The sequence below is a fragment of the Corylus avellana genome, chromosome ca10 (genome assembly GCF_901000735.1).
Source record: "Corylus avellana chromosome ca10, CavTom2PMs-1.0".
Taxonomy (NCBI): domain Eukaryota; kingdom Viridiplantae; phylum Streptophyta; class Magnoliopsida; order Fagales; family Betulaceae; genus Corylus; species Corylus avellana.
In genome coordinates this window covers 14,047,135-14,055,900 of record NC_081550.1, presented here as the reverse complement: position 1 = coordinate 14,055,900, position 8,766 = coordinate 14,047,135, and the positions used below count along the sequence as shown (strand labels likewise).

At 39.5% G+C, this 8,766-nt stretch overlaps 1 non-coding gene across 1 annotated transcript; it reads right to left on the bottom strand.

The window, feature by feature from the left end:
• Window positions 1-8,256: 8,256 nt before the first annotated feature.
• On the bottom strand, window positions 8,257-8,362 carry LOC132164851 (small nucleolar RNA R71). The gene has a single exon (XR_009438450.1). It is a non-coding gene; the product is annotated as a small nucleolar RNA R71 (small nucleolar RNA).
• Window positions 8,363-8,766: the final 404 nt, after the last annotated feature.

Below are 8,766 nucleotides of genomic sequence, written 5' to 3'. Positions count from 1 at the left end.
TGTTAGAATATAATCAAAATATATTCAGATTATATTCTGATAATCACCATAATTGCTGATTTGATATATTTTCCCTGTATATACATTGATATTATTTTGTAATATTATACATTAATTCCTTGATTGTAATTCCTATTTTGTCTGGCCTTATTCAACTATAAATCGGCCTCATTGTATACAGTTCTAAACACACAGAAATACAATATTCAGTTTATCCCTATATTCTCTAGTATTCTATAGTTTATTTCAACATAGTATCAGAGCCAAGTTTTGGCCTTGTCTAGAGAAGTAGGAAGTCAATCCGTTCAAAGGCTTTTTCGATCTTGTTTTGGTATAATTATTATACCAACAGGCTCAAAAAGGTCCGATCTGCCCTGTGGAGTTATCAGATCAACGTTCTGAATTTCAACGCGCTCTCACGCGCCGCCTGAAGTCTCTGTGTCACTATTCACGCACGTCACGCGCCGCCTCCGGCCACCACGCGCCGCCACAGTCAGCCGTTTTCAGAAAATTCCGCTAGAATCCAGATCGGAGGCTGCCGATCTACTGACCTGTCGAAAGAACACGCCACCAAGAGACCCCACGCGCCGCCACAACCTTCGATGGAATTTTGAACCACCGCCACGCACTGTTTCCGGCCTCCACGTGCCGCCCTTGTCAGCCGTTTTCAGAAACGAATCACAGATTCGTGATCGGAGGCTGCCAATCTGTCGAACCAGCTGAAGCACGCGCCACCTAGTGCCGCCACGCGCCACCACGCGCCGCCACCTTGTAAGTTGTCTTGTTGAGCTCATTTTTTATACAATAGAATCTGCCACACTAGATTATTCCTACTTTTTGAGCTCACACACCTACAGTACACCTAGCCACACTAGATGTCAGCCCTCTTGACCCAAGCCTATACTCCTTACTATACACTTAGCCACACCAGATCCTAACCCTTAAAAACAAGCTCATATCCCCTATCATACACTCGACCACACCAGATTGATTCTCGTACCAGGCTCACAGAACCTACCCTACACCCAACCACACCGAATTATATCAAAAAAAAAAAAAAATGGTCGTACCTCCTACCACTCTCCCAAACACCAAAGATATTACCCAACCTATCCCTACTATTCTCGATGGCTCCAATTACCCGGCTTGGTCTCAAAATATGAATAGGTGGCTCAAAGGACATTGTCTTTGGGAGTATGTTTCTGGTGAAGAACCTAAGCCTCTTGCTGGAAAAGAGGAACCTGCTGCGGCTTTCTCAACCCGCCTCCGCACATGGAAAAGTATCCATTACAGGATTATTTCTTGGTTCTCCAACACTTGTGTTGTCTCCATCAGCATGACATTTGGCAATCTTGACAATGCCAAAGATGTCTGGGATATGTTAGCTCAGCGCTACAGCACTACAGATCTTGCTCAGCGGTTTCAGATTGTGACCAAGCTCCATCACATGCGTCAGGAACCAGGTCAGAGTATTACTGATTTTTATTCACAAATGACTTGTCTTTGGAATCAATTAGCACTATGTGAGCCAAAGTGGAGGGATAAGGTTGATGCCTCTGAGTACATCGCTTTTCGCGATAGCATGCGCCTAGCCGAGTTTCTTGCGGCAATTCGAGATGAGTTTGAGCATACTCGAGCTTCTCTTCTTCACCGCTCACCACTGCCATCTTTGGAGAGTGCTCTTAGTGAACTTGTTTCAGAAGAGACTCGATTCTCTACTATGAAGTTACACACCTCTGAGATGGTTATGGCTACTGCATCTCGCAATGCGCGTGCTCCCAATTCTATTCCTGCCGGGTCTTCCTCATCCAATCGGAACATCCAGTGCCACTATTGTCAGAAGTTTGGCCACAGATATAGTGAATGCAGGAAAAGACTTTCTCGTGGGAATCATCGAGCTCCTAGTCATAAGGTTGCTGCGGTCACTCATACTGATACATCAGATATGTCTTACACCGATATTGCACCCCAACCCAGTACTCTTTCTCCTGCAGAAATCGAAGCTCTCATTCATCAGGTTTTATCTAAGTCCAATCTTAATACCGCCATTTCCACCACACCAGGTAATTCCTCTTGGTATATTGATTCTGCTTGTTGTACTCACATGACACCAAATTCTTCCATATTTTCTGCAAAATCTGTGTTACCTAGGCCTACCACCATTTACACTGCTAATGGTTCCCATCTTGCTGTTAGTCACGTCGGGTCTGTTTCAACTCATCAACTATCTGTGTCTGATACATACTTAGTGCCTAATCTCTCGTTAAATCTTTTATCTGTTGGTCAACTTTGTGAACTTGGCTTAGAACTGCACTTTTCTAACCGAGGTTGTGATGTGCAGGATCCACAGACGGGACAGCTAATTGGGACCGCCCGTAAGATTGGACGTCTGTTTGAGCTTTCATCACTCCATCTTCCTCTTGCTGTATCAGCTGCCACTCCATCTCGATCTCCCTCTACCACCCTCAGTTTATGGCACTCTCGTTTAGGGCATGCATCTATTTCTCGTATTCGTTCTTTAGCTACAAATTGGTCAATTAGGGTCTGTTGAGTCTGAGTCTTTTGATTGTGTTGCATGTCAACTTGGAAAACAAAGTGCTTTACCTTTTAATAATAGTGCATCTGTTTCTTCTGCTCCTTTTGATTTGGTGCATTCTGATGTATGGGGCCCTGCGCCTATTCCCACCATGGGTGGATCCCGCTATTTTGTCATTTTTGTGGATGATTTTTCTCGATACACATGGTTTTATCTTTTACAAAATCGGTCTGAACTTCCGAAAATTTACTCTGAATTTCAACGGATGATTCAAACCCAATTTTCTCGCAACATAAAAATTTTTCGTTCTGATAATGCTATGGAATATTGTGAATCTACCTTCCTTACTACCCTCAAACAAAATGGCACTCTTCCCCATCGCTCATGCCCAAATACTTCTCAACAAAATGGTCGTGCTGAACGTAAACACAGGCACATCTTAGACACTGTTAGGGCTTTGCTCCTATCTGCTTCTATCCCTGAACACTTTTGGGGAGAAGCCGCTCTTACTGCTGTTTATACCATTAATAGGGTCCCGTCTCCCACTACCTTAAATAGGTCCCCCTATGAACTTTTGTATGGATCTCCTCCTAATTACCAATCTCTCCGCCTCTTTGGTTGTGTCTGTTTCGTACTACTTCCATCCCATGAACGAACAAAATTAGAACCTCGTTCTCGTCTATGTTGTTTTCTTGGGTATGGCATTGAACACAAAGGCTATCGTTGTTATGATCCTATTTCCAAACGGCTCCGCATCTCGCGGCACGTCACTTTTTGGGAACATAGGCTATTTAGTGATATGGAGTCTTTTCCTACTCGTCCCTCTAGTTCTTCTCCTATCTTCACTAATGTCTCGCTTGATTTGCTCCCCGACACTACTGATCTTAATGCAAGGATGACAAGCTCTCCAGACGACATTCTGACAGTCGACCCCAATGACTCTGCCCTGCCTATTGATCCATCTACTCTTGAGCCCGCTCCCTCTATCCCTCGTCGTTCTACTCGGGTAACATCTCTTCCTTCCCATCTTCATGATTATCACTGTTATTCTGCTCTTGCTACTCTCCATGAACCTCACTCCTTCCGTGCGGCTCATGCTAACCCTCTTTGGCAGAATGCTATGTCTGAAGAACTTAATGCCCTTTCCAAAACCCATACTTGGGACTTAGTTGATTTACCTCCAGGCAAAACTGCGGTAGGGTGCAAGTGGGTATACAAGATTAAGACAAAATCTGATGGGTCTATTGAGCGATACAAGGCACGTCTTGTGGCAAAGGGGTTCAATCAGGAGTATGGTATTGATTATGAGGAGACTTTTGCACCAATGGCTCGCCTTACTTCTGTTCTTTCACTCCTTGCTGTGGCTTCTGTGCGTTGTTGGGATCTTTTTCAAATGGATGTGAAAAACGCATTTCTTAATGGCGATCTTAGTGAAGAAGTTTATATGCAGCCTCCTCCTGGGTACGATCGTCCGCCACACAAGGTTTGCCGACTTTGCCGGGCATTGTACGGTCTGAAACAGGCTCCACGGGCTTGGTTTGCCAAATTCAGTTCCACTATTGCGCATATTGGGTTTGTTTCTAGCCCCTATGACTTTGCTCTTTTTCTCCGGCAATCTGATGTTGGTCTCATTCTCCTCTTACTATATGTTGATGATATGATTATTACTGGAGATGATACTGTTGGTATTCGTAAGCTTCAACAGTTTTTGAGCCAACAATTTGAGATGAAGGATTTGGGTTTTCTCAGTTACTTTCTTGGATTGGAAGTGTCTTCTGATCCAAATGGTTACTATCTCTCTCAAGCCAAGTATGCTTTAGATCTCCTCTCACGAGCTGGCCTTACTGATTGCAAAATTGTTGATAGCCTTCTAGAGACAAATGTCAAACTTCGTGCCACTGATGGTGAGCTACTTTCTAATGCCACTCTCTATCGACAGTTAGTTGGCAGTCTCATCTATCTTACTGTGACACGACCGGATCTTGCCTATGCAGTCCACCTTGTTAGTCAGTTTATGATAGCGCCATGCTTGGTTCATTATGCGGCTGTTCTTTGCATCCTTCGCTACGTGAAGGGCACCCTGTTTCATGGTTTGCATTTCTCTTCTCACTCATCATTAGACTTACATGTATATTCAAATGCTGATTGGGCAGGTGATCCCACTGATCGTCGTTCCACCACAGGTTATTGTTTCTTACTTGGTGATTCTCTCATCTCTTGGCGTAGCAAGAAACAATCAGCTGTTGCACGCTCTAGCACCGAAGCTGAGTGTCGTGCTCTTGCCGACACCACTTCTGAGCTCCTTTGGCTTCGTTGGCTCCTACATGATATGGGTGTTTCTTAGACCTCCAGTTCTCCTATCTTTTGTGACAATCGAAGTGCGATTCAAATTGCGCATAATGATGTATTTCATGAACGTACTAAACACATTGAGATCGACTGTCATTTTGTGTGCCATCATCTTTTGCAGGGGACTCTCTATCTCTGTCCCATTGCTTCCGCTGATCAGTTGGCCGATGTGTTCACCAAAGCACATCCACCTGGACGGTTCCGTGATCTTGTTTCCAAACTCAAGTTGGCATCTACATTACCACCTTGAGTTTGAGGGGGGATGTTAGAATATAATCAGAATATATTCTGATTATATTTTGATAATCACCATAATTGCTGATAATCACCATAATTGCTGATTTGATATATTTTCCCTGTATATACATTGATATTATTTTGTAATATTGCACATTAATTCCTTGATTGTAATTCATATTCTGTCTGGCCTTATTCAACTATAAATAGGCCCCATTGTATACAGTTCTAAACACACAGAAATACAATATTCAGTTTATCCCTATATTCTCTAGTATTATATAGTTTATTTCAACACATGTGACATATATACGTATACATATATACCAAGTAATTTATACTATATGATAAAATATAATTTTCCTATCCAATCAAAATTAATTTTTTTATGCCAATTAAAATTAATTGTTTTTTAATACATATTTTTTATATCAATTATTTCCTAATTACAATCAAATGTTAATTTTTTTTTGACGTGTTGGTTAGACACGTCAAAATGTTTTGACGTTTTAACTACAACACGTCAAAAACTTTTGGCACGTCAAAAGCTTTTGACGTGCCACACATGGCACGTCAAAAACATATAAAATTATATTTAATTATATTATATAATTTAAAATATTATAAATTATATTTATTTTAATTTTATTAATATTATATATTAAATTATATTTCTATTAAAATTATATTTACTCTGTCATATAATTTCTATTAAAATTATATTTATTCTATTATATAATTTTTTTCTCTTCTATAACACATTATCCATACAACACAATTACAATTAATTAAAGAATAAATAAATTAACATTCTAGATGTATAGATAATTAGATGTATCCACTCACCGACCACATATTTTGTGTTGGCCGAGTTCATGTGAGGTTTGCGGGTCGTATAAAATAAATGTATTCAGTATGTTTTATATATTTTTAAAAAATTAAGATGGCTATCATATTAATATTACTAGACTGATTTATGCATGATAATATCATGTTCAAATTAATATTAATGAAATGGTTGAATTATATGCATGCATGTGATAATTATATTAATTGGTATTCAATATATAGAATGATTATGCATATATTTACAAATGTTAATTTTTTTTGACGTGTTGGTTAGACACGTCAAAAACTTTTGACGTGTTAATATGCAGCACGTCAACAATATTTTTTTTGACGTGTCTACTTAGACACGTCAAAATGTTTTGACGTCGCAAACATGAGTTACTGTTTGCCACGTCAAAAAATATATATATATTTTTTTGTAGTGTACCTATAATCGATCGCACACGGGCTGCGATCGAGCGCATCCTTGCGTGAGGAGCAAGCCAGCCGCTAGCCTTGATATGGAAAGTGTGATTTTTAGGGTTTTGTAACTTTGTGCGAACTAGGGTTCAAACCCTATGATTTTTAGGGTTTCTAGAGTATTCCTAAGGCTTATAAATAGACCCTTAAACCTTTAAGATAGACACAATTTCCAAAGAGAAGAATTGGAGCTCTTCAAGTTCAAGTTTCGGGTTTATTCTTTTCTTTTCTATTTTATTTTTATGAAGATATTTAACATTAAACTCATGTGTAACTAATTTATTTAGTAGGGCTAGATTGAAGCCCTAGTTATGTTTAGTTAATATTCAATATTGGCGCTTTTGTGATGATCATGTTGTGATATTTAACTTGATTAATTCCTGTTTTCGTAAATTCTCATATGTGTTTGCCTGATCAACATATGCATGTGGTATAGACTAGTTAGTTAAATCAATTTGGATGACCGAGTCCTAGGTTTAATAAAAGTAACAAAAGAAATCCACACCGGGTTCTTGGGTTAATCAACATGAAAAACCGGGAATATACACCCATGCCCTAGGTTCTGTGTGTTTGTCGATTTTCATAGAATCATGCTTTCTTAAAGAACAACTTAGTATACACCAATGCTAAATCTTTTAAGAAAGAAAAGAGTTAGAGTATACACCAATGCCTAACTCGTTGCTTAGGAAAATCTATAGCCTAAGGAGTATACACCCAAGCCCTTAGGTTGACAAACATTAAGCATTCATAACATGATCAAAGTATTGGCATATTGATATATTATGTAAGCATGATTAGTGGTGGATATCAAAGCCCTACTTTTTATTATTATCAAATCAAAATCAATCTTTATTTTGTTTTACTCAAGGAATTTATTTTAAGCAAAATTTAACAATCCTCGTGGGAATGATCTCGTACTTGCATCATATCCTACTATGTTTACCTTGTGCACTTGCGGTTAAAACGTATAATTATTTGCCTATTAATTTAGGTAACTATTTGCACAACAAATTTTTGGCGCCGTTGCCGGGGATTGTCGCAAATTTTGTTTAGAATTATTTTCCTTTAGTTTTGTTATTTTAATTTTTAATTTTTAATTTTGTTTTTATCAAATATCAAAAATATTTTCCGTATTTCTTATTTTTTTTTGTTCTCTGTTTTGTTTCAGTTTTGCGGAACCAGCATTCTATTATTGCGATCGAGCACAGTGCGATCGAGCGCAGTTCTAGGGAGCATCCGGACAAGCAGCACTAATGCTGCTTTGACTGTGGAGGCAATTCAACTTATGCAAGGTCGTCGATATGAAGATTCAACCATCCTTCCAGTCGATCCCGAAATTGAGAGGACAATTCGACAAAGGCCTAAGGACAAAGAAAAAGAGGAAGAAGTTGAGGAAACAATGGAAGATTTGCAAAAGAACCCACCAATAGTGCCAAGAACACTAGAGGCGAATCCATCACCGGTGCGAAGACCGATGAAAAGGGCTTTCATCCTGACAAACCTCAATCAGCCATCATGCATAGCATATCAACCGGAGGTGGAAGGCAATTATTATATTTCCCCTCAGATACTCAATGTATTGACTCACTTCAGGGGCACAGCTAGTAAGGATCCTAACTTGCATCTTAAGGAGTTCTTTGATCTATGCAAGCTTTAGCACATACAGGTCCTAACTCCGGAGAGGCTCAGGTTAGTTTTCTTTCCTTTTTCTTTGAAAGATAATGCTAAACTGTGGTATAATTCTTTGCCTGCAGATTCCATCCATATTTGGAAAGAATTAGCCACTAAGTTCTTAAAGAAGTTTTTCCCAACTCAAAAGACAAGGTAGCTTAAAAGGAAACTTCAAATGTTCCAACAGAGAGATGGAGATCTCTTCTTTGAGGCATGGGACCACTTCAATGCATTGCTTCTAAAGTGCCCACATCACAACATCCCTCAAGATGATCAGGTTTAACTTTTTTATGAAGGGTTAGATGACACTAACAAAGGTATGGTTGATTCAGCTTGTGGAGGTGCACTTATGGAAAAGAGCAATGAGGAAGCCATGGAACTCTTCGAAACACTAAGTGAGCACTTCCAACAATTCTGCTCTAGAGGAAGGCAAGGTGTAAAAAGTAAGGGCATGTATGAAGTAAACCTAAATAGTGGATCTCCAAATCAGATGGCTGCTGTGGAAAGAAAGCTGGATATGATTGTCAAAGCCATGACTGCTCAAAACATCTCGCCTATTCAACAAGATACACAATTCCAGGTATGTGCCATATGTTCTCATTTTGATCACACCATTGAGGTGTGACCTTTGTCCCCTTTTGCAGATCAAGAAGAGGCGAACTATG